Source organism: Hemiscyllium ocellatum, chromosome 7 (assembly GCF_020745735.1).
Source record: "Hemiscyllium ocellatum isolate sHemOce1 chromosome 7, sHemOce1.pat.X.cur, whole genome shotgun sequence".
Lineage (NCBI taxonomy): Eukaryota > Metazoa > Chordata > Chondrichthyes > Orectolobiformes > Hemiscylliidae > Hemiscyllium > Hemiscyllium ocellatum.
This window is the reverse complement of record NC_083407.1, coordinates 49,198,875-49,218,788: the sequence shown is the minus strand read 5'-3', so window position 1 is coordinate 49,218,788 and position 19,914 is coordinate 49,198,875. Positions and strand designations below refer to the sequence as shown.

At 43.2% G+C, this 19,914-nt stretch overlaps 1 protein-coding gene across 2 annotated transcripts in view; it reads right to left on the bottom strand.

Moving 5' to 3' along the window:
- csrnp3 (cysteine-serine-rich nuclear protein 3) overlaps window positions 1-19,914 on the bottom strand; it is a 232,307-nt gene that overhangs the window by 101,336 nt on the left and 111,057 nt on the right. For both annotated transcript variants that reach the window (XM_060827868.1, XM_060827869.1), the window contains exon 3: window positions 37-136. The gene's annotated coding sequence lies outside the window, so the exon portion shown is untranslated. The remainder of the gene's footprint in view (window positions 1-36; window positions 137-19,914) is intronic.

Here is a 19,914-nt window from a genome sequence, read left to right as displayed (position 1 = left end):
TAGGTACTTTATTGATAGGTCTTAATATGCACTCACCTTGAAGGTCTTTTAAGTGTTAAGCTCATGGAGATTTTCTGGCTAGGTCCTGATTTTCTTTGCCATAATTCTTCAGATCTTGGATTCTGTCTCAGTTTAACTAAGAAAATAAAAGGTTAAAATTAGCTAAAAATCTGGCTCTTTGGATCAGCAGTAAACTAATCATATTTTAAATGCTCCAAAATAGCTTGTCAGCACTATTCATCCACACAGTAGCTGTTTAATTTTAAACGTTTCCTTACAAAACTCTTTAAAATACTTGCAATTTCAAATTAGCATACTGCAGTTATGCTATAGGAAAATACCTTAAAGGCAAGGATAGAAGTAAACAAGGCAGCTGATTAAGTTTTCCAGAAGTGAGTCATCGTCTAAATACCCATGATGAAGACTGTTAGCATGTAACATTTACTTCAAACAAAACTTGCTGTTGCAGTATCCTCAATAGCCTAGAACAGCCCAGATATGATTTTCTGGTCATCAAATCACTGAAATACTGATCGGCGAGAGAATTATTGGTATAAGATGAGTTCGTGTACAACCTTGAGATTTCCAGATAAAGTCAGCCAAAAGAGTTCAGTAGAAAAGCGAACCTCTTTGATCAAGATTGTCAACAGATGCAGAGAAATTGTGAATGAGCGTGGTGAGAAGTGACACTAGGTGAATAACATACAGCATTAGCTCCAGGATCTTGCTGCATTACAAAAATAAGCATTATGACCCTTACCAGAAATGGCAATATTCTTAAATCTTGCAAACTTTCTGCACTGTGCAGAAAGGACCTATCATGGTCCCAGTGCTACTCAAATTCCCTTTCACTGCTTCTTATTGTTGGCCACAGGCCAACACGATAGATGTTACGACACCTCTGTTTCCAAGCAACTAGCCTTTGCAGCTGTAATCAGCATAGATACAGGATGGATGTAATATAAAACCATCATAGTAGCTGACTAGCACTACATGTGTTTCTGGACATCACATGCTAAATTAAGATTAATAGAGTGGAAATGCTTGCAATCCGTGAAGGTAATTATGGTGCATACAGAAACCCACAAGGTAACCAGGGTGCAGTGAACTGCCCTCCAGACTTGCAGCAATCCTGAAACCTGTACATATTGCAAAACATCATTCCGCTGTATCTACAGGAAAGTAACAAAACAGATCATTCTTGTAAATGAGTTCCCAATCATCTGCTTATGACAAAAATAGATTGATGACAGCTAGAATTGCACTCTGTTCAACTTTAGTTGAACAATCTGTGGTGATAGTGGAATCTATTAGAGAAAGAATGCAGCAGATGAATGTAAATGAAATAGATTCTGTTGAAAAGGGAGGAAAGTGAAATGGCATAAGTAATTAACTGAAACTGTAAATATTCACAAAGTTGGAGTTTGATAGAATTTAGCCAGCTTGCTGTGTGGATACGAGGCCATTTGGCCCGTTGAGTCTGTACTGCCATTCAATTATGGCTGAAAGGTTTCTCAACCCCATTCTCTTGCCTTTGCCCCATAACCGTTAATCCCCATGTCAATCAGGAACCTACCTATCTCTGTCTTAAATACACTGAGTGACTTGACCTCCACAGCTCTTTGTGGCAATGAGTTCCACAGATTCACCACTGTCTGGTTGAAAAAATTCTTCCTCAGTTCGAAAGGTTGTCTCTTCATTTTGAGCTGTGCACTCGGCTCCTTGTCTCTTTTACTGGTGGAAGTCTCTTCTCCATGTCCACTCTAACCAAGCCATTTGGCATTCTGTCAGTTTCAAATCAGAACTACCCTCAATCTTTGACACTCCATCAAGAATGGAAGACTGGAGGTTGGTTAACATGGTGCCTCTGTGTAAGAAGGGTGGTAAGGACAAGCCAGGGAACTATAGACCAGTGAGCCTGATGTCAGTGGTCGGCAATTGTTGGAGGGAACCCTGAGGGACAGGATGTGCATGCATTTGGAAAGGCAAGGACTGATTAGGGATAGTAAACATGGCTTTTGTGTAGGAAATCATGTCTCACAAATGTGATTGAGTTTTTTGAAGAAGTAACAAAGAGGATTGATGAGGGCAGAGCAGTAGATGTGATCTATATGGACTTCAGTAAGGCGTGCGACAAGGTTCCCCATGGGAGACTGATTAGCCAGGTTAGATCTCATGGAATACAGGGAGAGCTAGCCATTTGGATACAGAACTGGCTCAAAGGTCGAAGACAGAAGGTGGTGGTGGAGGGTTATTTTTCAGACTGGAGGCCTGTGACCAGTGGAGTGCCACAAGGATCAGTGCTGAATTCATTTCTTTTCGTCATTTATATAAATGATTTGGGTGTGATCATAAGAGGTATAGTTAGTAAGTTTGCAGATGACACCAAAATTGGAGGTGTAGTGGACAACGAAGAAGCTTACCTCAGATTACAACAGGAACTTGATCAGATGGGCCAATGGGCTGAGAAGTGGCAGATGGAGTTTAATTTAGATAAATGCGAGGTGCTGCATTTTGGGATAGCAAATCTTGACAGAACTTATACACTTAATGGTAAGGTCCTAGGGAGTGTTGCTGAACAAACAGACCTTGGAGTGCAGGTTCATAGCTCCTTGAAAGTAGAGTCGCAGGTGGGTAGGATAATGAAGAAAGCATTTGGTATGCTTTCCTTTATTGGTCATGTTGCGGCTGTACAGGACATTGGTTTGGCCACTGTTGGAAAATTGCATGCAATTCTGGTCTCCTTCCTATCGGAAAGATGTTGTGACACTTGCAAATGTTCAGAAAAGATTTACAAGGATGTCGCCAGGGTTGGAGGATTTGAGCTATAGGAAGAGGTCAAACAGGATGGTGGTTTTCCCTGGAGTATCGGAGGCTGAGGGGTGACTTTATAGAGGTTTACAAAATTATGAGGGGCATGGATAGGATAAATAGACAAAATCTTTTCCCTGGGTTGGGTGAGTCCAGAACTAGAGGGCATAGGTTTAGGGTGAGAGGAGAAAGATATAAAAGAGACCAAAGGGGCGACATTTTCACACAGAGGGTGGTACATGTATGGCATGAGCTACCAGAGGTAGTTGTGGAGAGGAGTACAATTGCAATATTTAAAAAGGCACCTGGATGGGTATATGAATAGAAATGGTTTGGAAGGAGATGGGCCAGGTGCTGGCAGGTGGGACTAGATTGGATTGGGATATCTGGTCGGCATGGACGAATTGACTGAAGTGTCTGTTTCCAAGCTGTACAGCTTTATGACTCTCCGACTATAAGCACAGACCCAGAAGCCACAACGTCTCCTAATATGACAAGCCCTCCATCTCTGCATTCATTGTTATAGAACTCCTCTGGACCCCTCCAACACCAGCACATCCTCCCTTATATGCGAGGTCCAAAGTTACTCATGATATTTCAGATGTAGTCTGACCAGAGCTGTATGCAGGTTCAGCAGTACATCCCTGCTCTTGCATTGTAGCCCTCTTGAAATAAATTGCATTTGCCTCCCAACTACCACCTGAACACAACTATTAACTTGAAGAGAATCCTAAATAAGGATTCCAAAGTTTGTGTGTTTCAGATTCCTGAAGACTTTCCCTGTTTAGAAAATATTCAACACCTCTATTCTTCCTACCAAAGTGCATAACCTCATACTTTCTCACATTGTATTCCATCTGCCACTTCTAGGTCCCACCCCGTAGCCAGCCCAAGTTGTAATGCAGCCTTCCTCCTTTCTCAGCCTCTCTCTATGCCATCTGCATATGGAACAACAATGCCCTTAGTTCCTTAGTTAATATGACATCCAGATCATGAATGTATAATGTGAATAGTTTGACCTCAACACGTACACCTACAGAACTCCATTAGACACCCAACTGCCATCATGAAAAATACTTTTTTTATCCCTACTCTCTATTTTCTTCCAGGCAACCAGTTCTCCATCCATGACCTAACATTGCCCCTAACACTGAATTCTTATTCTGCATGGCAGCCTCCTGTGCAGCATCCTGTCAAAGGCCTTCCAGAGGTCTGAACAGATCACATCCACTGGATCACCTTTAATTAACTTGCTCATTACCTCCTCAAAAGAATTCTAATAGATTTGTCAGCTATTACTTTCACTTCATGAAGCCATGCTGACTTAGCCCTATTTTACCATGCACTTCCAAGCATTCCACAATCCCATCCTCGATGTGAAGCACAGCATGGACTTCCTGCCGCAATTTTACCATTACTCCTTTATTTTGCTAATTTATGCTTAAGGTTTTCTATCTAGTCATCGTTATACCTAAGATGACACCAGAAATAGTGACATTCTATACCTTTTGCCCACTGGACATAACAAACTACTCCATCTTCAAACCTGCTGGTGAGGAGCTATCAAAGCCACCCTCAAGTGTCCAGCAATAGTGATGTCATCAAGCAGAGCAAGCAACCAAATTCTAACAGGCTAGAAACTGGAGAGCAATATGCAGAATTTTCGCAATCAAGTAAAATGACAAAGTTTCACATTCCACAAGTAAAGCTTTTTCTTTCTGGGGCACTGAGACTTTTCAGCAGTATTTAAGGAACTCATTAATCCATCTACAACACGTATTGAGGGTTCTTATATTTTTTTGCAATGATTTTGCTGTTCTAAACTATTTTTTCTTTTTCTTAAAGTGAACAGACACTCCTGTTTCTTTTTTTTCCTTTTACCCCCACACTACCGCCAAACAGCAGTAGGGCTTATTTCTCCCCCTGCATCCATGTTGTGTGTGTGCATGTGTAAGACACAGTGAAAGACACAAGGTGCACAAATCTTTATTCCGTTTCCACCATCAGGAAGAAAGGAAACACCCAAGTGGCCAGTGACAAGCAGTGCCCTTCACATCAAAGGGCAATGCTGCGTGATCAAACAGGGAAGGGGAGAGCAGGGATTAAATCATAATAGAATTGGACAGGGATAAAATGCACTCCACTCCCCTTAATGAATCAAGGGTGTTGGTGGAGACTGCATGCTCCTTCTCCAGAGACACCCGGGCTCTAACATAACCGCAGAAGAGGGGCAGGCAGTCAACCCTAATGACCCCCTCCACGGTCCGCTGCCTGGACCTATTTATGGCCAGGAGCAGACCCACAAGGAGGTCTTCAGACCTGCCCTCCCTCCTCTGTACCGGGTGTCCAAAGGTCAGGAGCATGGGACTGAAGTGCAACCAAACACAGAGGAGGTGGTTTTTGTGGAAATCAAAAAGGGAGTGCAAACGCCCACACCCAATATACACATGGTCCATGGACTCCACAGCACCACAGAACAAGCAGTTGGGCTGGGAGTCCATGAACAACTGCAATCTGCGGTTGCAGGGGACCACTGCATGCAACACCCTCCACCCCAGATCCCCGAGAGAAAGGGGTAGGACTCCCTCATAGAGAGCCCTCCACTGGTTCTCCATCACCTGGTGGAAAATGGGCACGCCAAGGTGTGTCCTGGCGGTGGATGAGGGATAGAAGTGGACAGTGTGCAGCAGCAGTCTGTACAGGGCCCGCCTTTTTATGTCCTTAAAAGGGACAAAACTAAAATTCCAGAGGCGGCTCAGGTTCCTGGGGTAGTATGGGACCTTTGGGTCGATGTGAAATTCCGTCCGGGCAGGGGTTAGCGCAGACAGAATTCCACCGTACACATGAGAATCCTCCAACTGGTGTATTACGTTGGTGCCGAGCACCGCCATTTTAAGGCAGCAAAAGGCAGTGGCTATGTGCCGGACGCCTACCGCTGCCCCGCTCGCTATATCCTGCGGCAGCATTCAGTCCAGGCCCCTGCCACCCAGCACGTCCCAAACCCTGGTCACCCTCGCCGCCACAGTCCTCCCCTCTGACAACCACTCGAACCCGCGAGTACGGAGGTGCGGATTCCTGAGCAACGGTTCCCCGATGACAGCTGCTACTCCTGCTGGAGGGTAGGGGCAACGTGATTTAACCATGTTCCAGACAGTGATCAGGTCCTGGTAAAAGACAGGCAGCGTCCTGAGGGCGACCTCTAAACCGTCACTATCGACGAACAGGAGCTGTGTGTCTTAGTTGAGGTTACACACTTGGCAGAAAAAATACGTCACCAGGGCGCACCACCTAGGAGGAGGCTTGACATAAAGGTAACATAAAGGTTTGATGGCGGAATGTCATGGCCTGGGTGCGAATGCACACCAGCGACTGACCGCCCTCCTCAATAGGGAAACTCAGAACCTGCGCAGCGACCCAGTGCATCTTTTTGCCCCAGAAGAAGTCGGCCAACGTTCTCTGGATGTCAGTGACAAAAACAGGAGGAGGGACCAGCCAGTACCATAGCATGGCAGCGACCAGCTGGTTTATGACCAGCACTTGACTCCTGTAAGATAGCACGCAAAGCAGTTCTGTCCAGCGGCCTCTAGCTCCTGCCAGTTCGCTGGCCAGGATTCCTCAGCCAGGCTGAAGTAGACCCCCAGGTAGAGGAGATGGGTGGATTCAGGGTTTTTACACTCAGACTAATAGTTTAACAGAATGGTTTTCATCAATCTACTAATTTGTAATTGACTGCAGTCTGGCTTCTTTTGCCTGGCAGCAAAGATTGGATCTGTCTGAAATCAGGTAGGACCTCTGTATCTAGGTCCTGAGCACTATTTTCTAAGTTCTCCAGATTGCCCCTCTCCTGCAAATATCCAACCAGTAATTTCCAAATTGAAGAATTGGCCTTTGACTAATAATAACAGGATTGCCCAATTCTCTCTGGCATTTGAGAATGCACATGGCTGGTGAGGAATTTGAGAAGTCTAGTGTCTTGCCTGATGCAGGTGATAGGGTGATGAGTAACAGAACAATGTTTATTGCACAAAAACAACTTCTCTGAAATAATTAAATAGCATGTCTCAAAATGTACTTCTATCAAACTGCAAGCAGAGGCTGTGCCAGATCATGAAATGTAACTGATTTTATGTCTCATGTTTATAATTCAGTTACATTTTGCACCTTGAATAAAATTTATCTTTAGATAAAAGGAACATGGATTGATATGAAATAGTAAATCTTCCTTGCATGTATAATGACAGGCCACTGTATCACCACTATTATATATAATGATGAGTAAGGCAAAGTAGTCCTTTCACAGGGAATACAGATAATTCAAATTAGTTTGACCCAAGGACACACAAGCTGGCAGTCCATGTGACAGTGCACCTGCAATCAAACCAGATGGTCATGTGTTTGATCACTGAGGCTGCCTTTCACTTAGGTTTGTGGGCATCTACTTGTTAGTTGGCATTGCAGCCTAGCATGGAGACTATCATGTACCAGACTGCTCCCTCTGCTGTGAGGAGGAACTGTTGCCCTTAGTTCCAAAAGCATCTACCACCAGCAAACTGACGACACCACATACAAAGTTTTAGAGGTGGCTAACAGTCAGAAAAAAAAATCAGTTATATACTTCCAACATGTTTAGTGATGTTTTACACACCTCTGGAGCACATCAGACTTTAACCCAAGTTTCCTGGCTCAGAGGACGGAATACTGTGTTACAAGAACCCTTCGCAACATTAGATAGAGTGTGGACTTCTTTTCCAGACAGAAAATAATAAACATTAACATATAGTCAGAGGCAAAAATAATTCTTCAAAAAAGAGTTTTCTTATACCAGCCAGTATCAGAATAGAAAAGAATAGAATAGAATTTGTTGTCATGTTTGCTCAAATGAGTGCCTCTCGGCGTCATCTTAGGTACAGGTACTTTAAGTGTTGTCACTGAATTGAAATACAGGTCATTCTACTATAACATGTGTTTCATTAATGTGAATTTGTTGTAACACAATTGGTGAATTGGAGGGCACTGCTTCTAAAGCGTGTACTTTTAAAGTGTATATTGGTTATAACGTGGTTCCAGCCCCATTAGTTTAAATGGCACTACTACTGCGCGATTTTCATATAATACAAGATTACACGAGAACAGGATTATCCTATATAGCAGAACCGATTTAGTAAAAAAAAAGATTATTGTGGAAATACAGAGTTTGAAAGGCCAGAATGAGAATTTTTAAATGTCTTTAAAGTAATCAAGTTATGGTCTTTTTCCAACATGAATCGATGCCTGCCATGCTTCAGAATACAAGGCCATGCAGCCTCCATCAGGACTCGCTCAGCTCCCCGCTCTGGCCCACAATACATTCAGCCCTCCACTCCAGAACTTGGCCCAAACACGCTGCTCTCAACAGGGCTCCAACCACGACACATCTCCTGTCTCACCACCATTCTCAAGGTACTTTAAGAAACTAAAAGTTGTGTGTTGTTGCGTTGCGGGGCGGGGCGGGGCGGGGGGGTGGGGGACATTTTCCTATTAGTTAGCAAATCAAATCAAAATTAGCCTGGACTGCACGCTCAAAGGTCACGTAGGTCGGGCCAGGTAAGGACAGCAGTTTCACTCACTAAAACAACATTTGTAAGCTAGACTTTTATTTAATATGACAATGAACAGTGGTTTCATGGTTATCATTAAACTTTAACTCTAGGTTTTTTTTATTGATTTCAAATTCCACAATCTGGCATGCTGGGATTTGAAGCTTAGTCCCCATCATATTACCTCGATCTCTGGATTATTAGATCATTGCTTCCCTCAGAACCTAGCAATAACAGTGCAATAGCACCTGCAATGCAGCAACTGTCAAGACCTTTGCCAAGTATTTAAGCGGCTGCATTGGTAAATTTTCAACAGCATTGCTCTAACAGATTTTACTGGGTCAAATTATTGTAATTGAAATGTTTCTGTCCCCGACATCCAGTCAAGCACTAATCTCTAGTGTGGCTGTTAGAATCCACAAATGGGATGCTCGATTAAGATGATAGTATCATAAATCACTGCTGTATACAATCATGTCACAAATTTACTGACCCAATTTCAAAGTCATCTGCCCATCAAATTTCACTTCCTTTAATACAGCAAATAGACTACTCCAGCTTCGTTAACATAAGAAGTAGGCCTTTTAATTGCATGAACTTCTCCTCAGTAATCAGTGTGCATGCATGCTTACGAATGCAGAGTATTCCCTGTACTGCAAGATAAACCTTAAGTTATTAGAGATGTCATGCAGTTGAAGAAAACAATGACTTTATTTCTGACTTCTCTGGATAGGGATGCTGGAAAGAGGCACTGTACTCAACGTACTGCCCCTGTCTTCGTGTCCTGTGTCATGAACATGGAACCAAAAATATAAGTAGGCAAAAGTAAACCGATGTACCCCAGTGAAGTCTGCAACTGTGATCATGTCTGGCAGCTAACATCCCTCACTACTGGTTCAAAGATCCAATAGGCTACTAGAATTACATTTAGAAGTAATCACATTCCCTCACATGCAATTCTTTGCTCTCTTCTTAGGGTCATCCTACATCTGTCCATCTCATGGTCTTGGCTACATAAGAAAAACTGTCACTTGTCTTCACATGTCAATGATCAGCTGGAGTCTTTATCAAACTTAGGCCTCGGCTGAAACTTCCCTCCATTCCGAGAAACTTGAGAGATCTTTGCATAATATAAAGAGTGTGAAGATCCAGGATACTACGTCTCTGCCACCTTTTTCATAAAATAATTCTCAAAAAGAGCTTGCTGATGGTAGCCACTATCAGTTTTCTAGTAGTCTGAAAATTGAAAGGGAATTGGTCTAGATTGTGTGTGCTGTCATCACAGAGGTCAGATTAGGTAAGGATGGCAACTTCCCAGGGATACCATGTTCTCAGGGATCAATAACCAGGAGATTTGAATCCAATCTTTGAAGATGACCTCAAATTAAGGGGTGGGTAGAAGAGAAACACAAAGTATCTCATCCTAATGTTCAAACACTTTCACAGCAATTCCTGAATTTATCATGTACTGAAAATTTATGCAATTTAAAATGCATAGATTTTTAACCTAGAATTATATTGGAATACCAAATCAAAGTATCACTCCTTTATGTGGGGTACATTTTCTGTACATACAATCAATGAACAAAAAATTCAAATGACCACGAATGCAATTTTGGGTAACTAAAAAAGAAAAGTCAGATGAAAATACAGTACAACACCAGTTTCACAACCCTTCTGAGCAACTGGACAACAATGGGACAGCATGGTGGCTCAGTGGTTAGCACTGCTGCCTCACAGTACTGGATGTGACTCCAGCCTGGAGTGACTGCCTGACTGTCTATGTGGAGTTTGCACATTCTCCCCACGTATGCTTGAGTTTCCTTCGGGTACTCAGGTTTCCTCCCACAGTCCAGAGATGCGCAGGTTAGATGGATTGGCTGAGCTAAAAATTGTCCCTAATGTCCAGGGATGTGCAGGCTAGGTGGATTAGCAATGGGAAATACAGGGTCAGAGTGGAGGAGTGGATTTGGGTGGGATGTTCTTTGGAGTGTCTGCATGGATTCTATGGGCCAAATGGTCTGCTTCCACTTTGTAGAGATTCTATGATTGCACGCATGATGCCTTAAGCATCCTGTATAAGAAACAATAAAAGATGAAACACAACTTGGTATGAGATCACTTGTGACAAGTCCATCAAGCCCCACAACAACTATACTTTCTCACGTCCTGCTTCCTGCTTGGACCATTCTCCCAGTTTCTGTCTGCCTCCTACCTTTTATGATGATACTACAATGACTGCATGACAGCACCTTCAACTGTGTCCGAGCCATTTCTCACAGAGTCATAGAGCTTGGAAACAGGCCCTTCAGTCAAAATCATCCATGTCGACCAGACATCCAAATCTGACCTCGTACAATTTGCCAGCATTCATCCCATATCCCTCAAAACCCTTCTTGTTTATGTATACATCCAGATGCCTTTTAACTATTGGAATTGTACTCACTTCCACCATTTCCTCTGGCAGCACACACCACCCTCTGCAGGAAAAAGTTAATGCTGAGGTCTTTTTAAAATATTTTCCCCTCACCTTAAACTATGCCCTCCAGTTTTGAGCACCTCCACCCTAGGAAAAACAAACTTCGGCTATTCACCCTATCCATGCCCCTCATGATTTTATAAACCTCTACAACGTCACCCCTCAGCTTCCTGGGCTCCAGGGAAAAAAAGACCCAGCCTATTTACAGCCTCTTCCCTACAGCTCCAACCCTGGTAATATCCTTGTAAATCTTTTCTGCACCCTCTCAATTTAACAACACCTTTCCTTTAGAAGGGCGACCAGAATTGTATGCAGTATTCCAAAAGTGGTCTAACCAATGTCCTGTACATGCAACATGACTTCGCAACTCCTATACTCAATGTACTGACCAATGAAGACAAGCATGCTAAAAGCCTTCTTCACTACTCTGTCCACCTGCGTCTACCTGCAAATGGAGTCTCAAGGAACTAAGCATCTGCACCTCCAGGTCTCTTTGTTCAGCAACATTCCCAAGAGCTCTGCCATTTACTGTATTAATTCTGCCCTGATTTGGCTTACCAAATGCGACACATCACATTTATGTAAATTACATTCCATCCGCCACCCTTCAGCCCATTGGGCCATCTGATGTCTGCTTCCATTCCTTCTTCTCCCTTTCAGAATTGTGATAGGGTTCCCCTTGTCCTCATTTTCCACCTCACCAGCCTCTGGATTCAAAAGGATCATCTTTCATTTTGGTCACCTCCAATATGATGCCATCACTTTCCACTCGCTTTCCCTGTCGGCACTTTCAAAGGCAGCATTCCTCTGACACCCTGGTCAGCATCTCAGTCATGGCACAAGTGAGGGCTGCAGATGCTGGAGATCAGTCAACATTAGAGTGGTGCTGGAAAAGCACAACAAGTCAGGTAGCATCCAAGGAACAGGAAAATTGATGTTTCAGGCAAAAGCCCTTCATCAGGAGGGAACCTCCAGGTGGAGAGATGAATGGGAGTGGGTTGGGGCTGGGGAGAAGATAGTTAAGAGTGCAATAGATAGATGGAGGTGGAGATGAAGGTGATAGGTCGGAGAGGAGGGTGGAGCGGATAGGTGGGAAGGAAGATAGGCAGGAAGGACAGGTCACGAGGACAGTGCTGAGCTGGCAGGTTGGAACTGTGGTAAGGTGGCAGAAGGTGAAATGAGGAAACTGGCAAAATCCACATTGATGCCCTGGGGTTGAAGTATCCAAAGGGAGAAGGTGAGGCGTTCTTCCTCCAGGCATTGGCTGGTGAGGGAGTGGCAGTGGAGGAGGCCCAGGATCTGCATGTCCTCGGCAGAGTAGGAGGGGGAGTTGAAATGTTCGGCCATGAGGTGGTGGGGTTGATTGAGGTGGGTGTTCTGGAAATGTTGCCTAAAGCGGTCTGCGAGAAGGTGTCCAGTCTCCTCAATGTAAAGGAGACTGCATCAGGAGCAACGGATACAATAAATGACATTGGTGGACATGGAAGGCTCCTTTGGGGCCTTAGATGGAGTTGAAGAGGGAGGTGTGGGTGCACGTTTTGCAATTGCTGCGGTAGCAGGGGAAAGATGCTAGGAGGGGAGAGGAGGTTGTTGGGGGAATGGACCTGACCAGGTAGTCATGGGTAGAACGGTCTTTGTGGAATGCAGAAAGGGCTGGGGAGAGAAATATATCCCTGGTGGTGGGGTCCATTTGTAGGTGGCGGAAATGTTCCATTTGAAGGGGGGTTCAGTCCTTGTTGCATTTGGAAGGATGGGGCAGAGGTGAAGAACATGGATGAGATGCATTGGAGGGCATTTTTAACCATGCGGGAGGGAAATTACAGTCTTCAAAGGCGGCGGCCATCTGGTGTGTTCTGTGGTGGAACTGGTCCTCCTGGGAGCAGATGCGGTGGAGGTGGAGGAATTGAGAATACGGGATAACATTTTTGCAGGAGTTAGGGTGGGAGGAAATGTAATCCAGATAGCTGTGGGAGTCGGTGGGCTTGTAAAAAATGTCAGTATTGAGTCGGGCGTCATTGATGGAGATGGAGAGGTCCCGGAAGGGGAGAGAGGTGTCTGAGATGGTCCATGTGAATTTAAGGTCAGGGTGGAATGTGTTGACGAAGTTGATGAACTGCTCAACCTCCTCGTGGGAGCACAAGGTGGCGCCAATGCAGTCATCAATGTAGCGGAGGAAGAGGTGGGGAGTGGTGCCAGTGTAAATACGGAAGGTAGATTGTTCCACAGAGCCAGAGAGAGAGGCATAGCTGGGGCCCATACGGGTGCCCATGGCTACCCCTTTCGTCAGGGGTAAGTGGGAGGATTAGTAAGGGTGAGAACCAGTTCTACCAAAACGAATGAGAGTGTCAGTGGAAGTGTACTGGTGGGGACATCAGGTGAGGAAAAAATGGAGGGCTTGGAGCCCCTGGTCATGGCAGATGGAGGTGTCACTCCCAGCCTTATTCTTGATGAAGGGCTTTTGCCTGAAACATCGATTTTCCTGCTCCTCAGATGCTGCCTGACCTGCTGTGCTTTTCCAGCATCACTCTAATCTCAGTCATGCTAAATACCTCCTGCTCCTCTTCCAGCACCTTTCTATGCAAATGCAGAAATAGGAGTTATCCTTCTACCTCCCTCCTCACTATACACTATTCCAGGTGAAGCAGTGACTAAGTTGTACTCCTTTCAAACCTACTTTGTATGCATTCTGAGCAACAAAGTCTCTGCTATCGTGGGAAAACCAAATGTAGACTCGGTGACTGCTTTGTGGAACAGCAGCAGTCAGCTAGCATGACTCTGACCTTCTGGTTGCTGGCCAGTCTCTTATTTCACCTTAACGATGTTCATATTTCTGTCCTGAGTCTGTTACATTGTTCCAGTGAAACTCAACACAACCTAGAGAAACAGCACCTCATTTTGCACTTGGGCACTTTGGACAGTCTTTTGAACCTAATATGGAATCCAACGTCAGACCGTGAATTCTGTCCTCCATTTTGATACGGTCGTATCTCACCCACGGTTGTGTTTTCATGCCTTTGCTTCGAACAGAGCGGACCTCTATCCTACTATTAACACCTACAGCGAGGCTACGCTTAATCTTTTTTCTGCAGCTATTACCAGTTCATTTGCCTGTTGTACTGACACCTTTGAATTCAAATCTCCCTCATTCAACATTTTATGACCTTCCCCTCTGTTCCACTTGCTTCTCCCCACCATTTTCAAAAGCACAAACCCTCTTATCCACATCTCGTTAGCTCCAAAGAGGAATCGTTTGGATTTGAAATGCTCACTCTTTCTCCAACAATGCTGACAGATTTGCTAAGATTCTCTGTTTTCATAGAAGTACTGATCCAGAGCATGCAAACCCATATGCATGATTAATCTTTGTGTAAGTTTTTCCTTAAAAAAAAATAAATATTATAGTACCCTTCTTGTGTTATAAATGTTACAATGCACTAACCTTTTCAGGGCTTGCAACACCATGGGGAGCTAACACTACATAATAATAGAAGTAGCTTTGAGTTCACAAAGCATGGCTGAAAGATTCTCAAGTTGTCTAATTCAAGTTAAGTTAGATCAGTATGAAATTCTAATTCTCCAGACAGATAGCAGGAGTGAAGTGCCAACAGCAGGAAGCTGGTTAACCTTCCCTAAAACAACAAACTCATTTATATATTAGTTTAGGCTAGCATTTAAATGTCTAATTCTAGATTATTTTTCTCTATTTCAATCACACTGCACTTCATCTGCATGTAACATGTACTAGTTCAGCTTGGGTGGCATGGTGACTCAGTGGTTAGCACTGCTGCTTCACAGTGCCAGAGACCCAGGCTCAATTCCAGCCTCCGGTGACTGCCAGTGTGCAATTTGCATGTTCTCCCTATGTCTGCGTGGGTTTTTGCCTGTGTTCTGGTTTCCTCCCACAGTCCAAACATGTGTAGGTTAGGTGGATTGGCTATGTTAAATTGCTCCATAACGTCCAGGGCTTTGTTAGGTGGATTAGCTATGGTAAATGCCGGGTTACAGGGATTGAGTGGGAGGGCGTGGTCTCAATGGGCTGCATGGTATCTTTCAGCACTGTAGGAATTCTATGCTTAAGAAAAAGTAAAAGATACTTCAGACATTGCAAGTATGAAATAAAAACAAAGTTGGTGCATCTGTGGTGAAATCCATTGAGTTAATCCTTCAAGTTTTCTCAAAACTGCAATTCATATCACTGCAGGATTTAACAGGCTGCACAATGTCAAGTATTCAGCAGGGCCAATAAGGCAGCAGGCAAAATTCACTCATTATTAGACCCTTGAACTGAGGGGCATTACACCCCCGCTCAGAGTCACCTTCACACCCCTGCCTTCTCAAGCCATGATCCTATTAAGTTAGAAGTCCAAATCCAGTACAGAATGCCTTTGTAACCCCAGTGTTAGAATGAGCCTCTGCTCTTGTTGGCTTTGCTGGTACTAAAGGGTCTTAATGTCTGAGTGGCCAGTGCCTCTGAGACAGACGTCCTGTCACTAATTTACTGATGGCCAATTGAATGGTAAATGACTGTGATGCAATTATTTTTCTCTGGGAATATTCCACCATCCAATTGTGTGCACCCAACATTGCTTCAATAGCAGATGGGGGCCTACAGCAACCTGAAAATATATTTTGCATAAACTATTAACAAGTAAAGAAACTTTTGTGGCCAAATTGCATAGTCTCCAAAACTGAATACAGGAATTATAAAGGCCAATTAACCCACATCCACTCATTTTAATGCATATATTCTCTAAGGCATGCTCACTATATGTATCTGCAGTGTGGCTGTATGCAAAGAATTAAGTCATGGGGTCAATCTTTCATTGTCATGCTTTTCATGGTTTTCCTCCATGGTCTCACCAGGAAGCAATCATTCACCAAACAGCCAGCAATAGCCATTCTGTTAACTGAATGCATTCATTAGCTGGAGCCCAAAATGGTAACTTCCTAACACTGTTTAATCCCAGTCTGCACTGGGAAAGAAGGTGCTGCATTGTGCCCAAAGGCCTTTGTGCAAGTAGTGAACTGAACCTAGGAAACAATGAAAAATGTCACAACATGAGAGATAGCAGACTCCACAAAAAGTAGGTCTGCAGATATAATGTAAAATCCCCTCAGGTGACAAAGATTAGCAAGGTCCTCCAGTCACTTGATCAAGAAGCAGTGAGAGAAGATGGAACAGTCAGAAGTCAAGCCCCGAGTGTTATATAGATAATCATTCACTGTTGTAATGTACACTCTATATAATGAGAGAATAAAGAATGGTTACAGGTTGACCATGTTGGCTGGAGAAAAGAAATTAAATAAAACTAAATGGATGAATCCAAGTCCTCAAGTCTTTGACTGTTTCACAAGACATGCATGTATGAAGAAAGTATAAAAGGGTCCCATAAATGGGAATCTCACAATTTAATGTCTGGTGCAGAATATTGCAGTCTTTCAATTGATTTGGATTGAAACGTTTTAACATAGATTAAATGTTTAATAGAAAACATTTAACAGAGAGGAGAATCTGTAAGTTGTATATTAATCTTCTGTTATTGGTGGTGAACATTAGCTGGGCATTCACCAAACCCTTACGGATAAGATAGAAGCTGAAATTGTGGTTGGGGTTTGTAAGCTTAGGCAACCATTCTCTGCTATTTGGTTTTATTCCAGAAAATGAGTTGGAGGAGGGTAGACCTAGAGCCAATTGCTACACACACACACACACACACACACACACACACACACACACACACACACACAACCTAACGCAAAAACATTGACACATTTCCACTCTAGCGTACGTCATGGTGAGAAAAAAGCTGCAGCAGCAAGAGCTAACCAGAGGTTGATCTACATGTCCTACAGCCCCACCTTACAGAAGGGGATGTTGATCATTACTGAAATTTGCATTGCTGAAGTCATGGCCAGTGGCAAGGTTGAACCATTGGAAGTGATGGTAACCTTCTACTTCATCTTCCTCCTCACAGCCCAGTCAACCTGTTCTCACTTCCATGTTGTGAATGGTGCAGACATGCCCCCCACCAACCACCACCCCCAAACACCTACACCTGAAGTATAATCTTAATTTCACACCATTTTCTTTCTTGGAACCTCGCCAGACATTGTAGGAACACAAAGAAGACTATGATGATGAAGACAGAGCACCGTCTCTTAATTCTATACTCTCAACCACTGATTCAGGTATTGATGCTGTGCACCATGGTGGCACGATAGCTCCGTGATTAACATTGTTGCCTCTCAGCACCACTGTCCCAGGTTTGATTCCAGCTCGGGCGACTGTGTGGAATTTGCACATTCTCGCCGTGTCTGTGTGGGCTTGCTCTGGGTGCTCCGGTTTCGTCCCACAGTCCAAAGATGTGCAGGTTAGGTGAATTGGCCATGCTAAATTGCCCATAGTTTGAGGTGCATTTGTCAAAGGGAAATGGGTCTGGGTGGGTTACTCTTCAGAGGATCAGTGTGGACTTGTTGGGCCGAAAGGCCTGTTTCCACACTGTAAGGAATCTAATCTAATATCTAAGAGCATAAATCAGATTTGATCTGCACTTGGAGATAGTGGGCATTTGTGGTCTGCAGCCAGGACAGGAGGAGATTGTAGCATGAGACTAGGCCTCCAAGGTTCTGCTGCTGAGGATACCAGAATGGGCAGCTGACAGAAGAACACTGATGAATATGCATAACATGATGTTTGGTGCATTAGCAAGCCTGCCAGAAAGCCTGTGGTGATTGTTAAAGAGCATGCAGTACTCAGCACAACTTGGCACAGGGCTTGGAGTAGACTCTAGAGCCTGCCTATTTCAGCATGAAAGTGGTGGCCAACTTCATTCACACACTAGTGGACCCAACAATAATACTGTAAAATGGCAGAGACTAATTACAGCACAAGCAGCTGCTTAGCAAGTCTGAGTGCTGAGGTTGTCATGCAAGGCCATCTTGCCAGCATGCAGACAGCTGCCAAAATGGCTGTAGATCACAATGTGTAATGGTGATGATAGATATAGCATCATATCCTCCATCAGCTTATTAGAGATACTGTGGCAACACCCAGGTGAGTAACAGTGACGATGAAGCATAATCCTAGCAGATCTGCAGACCTGTTTTGGCTGCTTCTCTTCAGTGAGAGAAAATGAAATATAGTTAGCTCACAGAGAACTTCACTGACCTCCAGTTACATAACAGAAAACTGCAAGATGTTACAAATATCTTCAGTTGCAGCCTGAAAAAAGCCAGATGTACAAAAATACATCACCTTCACAGTCATTACACTCACCCCATTGAGGTTGTAGTTGGCTGCAGCAACTATGGATTTCAGTATGGGCATCCTTGCTAAAGTGCAAATGTTGCATATTGTCATTCAGGTCAGCTTGGAGAATTGTTCCATGAATACCCTGAACAGATATGACCTCCCCACTGACAGCTCTTCTCTCCCTCCTCCTCCTTCCATTTATTACTTTGTGCAATCTCTTTTTATTCTCCCAGCTATGATGTATTCCAAAGGGAATGTCAACTTTTGAACCCATGTCTGGAAACAACTGGTTTGCACAGAAGCATTCAGCTAAGCTGCAATCTATCAGAACCTATCACACCACTCCCTGGAGACTCTTGGACATTTAAACAACAAAAGAAAACATCATTTAGAATACCTAAAAGAAATCAACCAGGAACTAATCTACAAGTAGTAGATGACTCTAAATAATACGTGTGTCTCTTCAGCTAATTGCAAGGCAAAAGACTGGAGTGTCGAACTCTAAAACCACACCATCGATGACAAGCCAGCAACTGGATGCAATTAATACAATTGTCAGCCTTTTCTGCAAACTTTCAGCAAACATTCATTACACATACTATATCCTTAACAACATGGTGTTCCGGCGCAAATTAGCCCATTTTGTGGATGCGACTTCATAAGGCTATGACACTATATATTCGAAAGCAGGCACGAATGAGCCCAACCTCCCACCCTGTTGATATCAATCAAATAGCTAGATAGGAGAAAGTTGATACTGCTAAATCTTAGGTTAGTCCTTTCAAATGATGTATACATCAACAGTTTTACAAATTGGTAAATTTATATTGAGTCTTTCTCCTGGTTTAAAGTCAAATACCTAGCAGTTTGGTCTTCAGGGATTGTACAAAAAACTTCTCCATTTTATCAAAATTGACAAAATGACATCTGCTAGTTGCTAGGTTACACAATACATGACCAATAACATCAAGATAGTGCCTTCGTTTTGCTGAAATTGTTATTTCTAATACATCATTTGTTGTTACTTGAGATAAGTAAGCATCCTGAACCAGCAAACAACTTTCCTGAATGGTCAGAAGCATTTTACTGTTTTCTAACACGGTTGAAGAAATCCAATATGCAAAACAATGGTATGACAATCTGATATGATCCGGATTATTGGAAGTGATTTATTTACTGAGGAAATCACAAGATGACTGTGCATGGCTCTGCAAGAATCCTTAGTTCAGACACTGACAGCAATTTCTTCAGGCGCATAAAAATTGAACACACCCTGAGTGAACACATTCTAATTAAGTAATTGATGGATTGATCCCAAACACACTGATGAAGCAGCATTGACTGCCATACTGCAGCATATGCTGTCATATTGGTCTAAGCTCATTTTAACATTCATTTTATACTAGACTCAAAAACAATATAGTGTGAGATAATCATTAGCTCCAAAAACATACTGCTTTTAATTGCTGTAAAGTTTGGCCATTTACAACAAAAATGATTCAATTGAAATATTGATTCAATAGCAGAATCCTTCTCTGCAGAGGTCTTGTGCTTATATAAAAAATGTACAATGACTCTGTAGCACTGTTCTTGCATAATTCCAATCTTTTTGATTCATAGAATCAGCCTCAAATAATATAAAACTAGAAAAGGGTCTTGATCATACAGTTCATTACAAAATCAGTAAGATAAGTAAAGTATTTCACTCATTAGAGGAATCAGGATATTATTCTTCACGGGGACATTTTTGCATTAACAATGCGATAACGTGCATCTAATGTTCATCCACAATTACT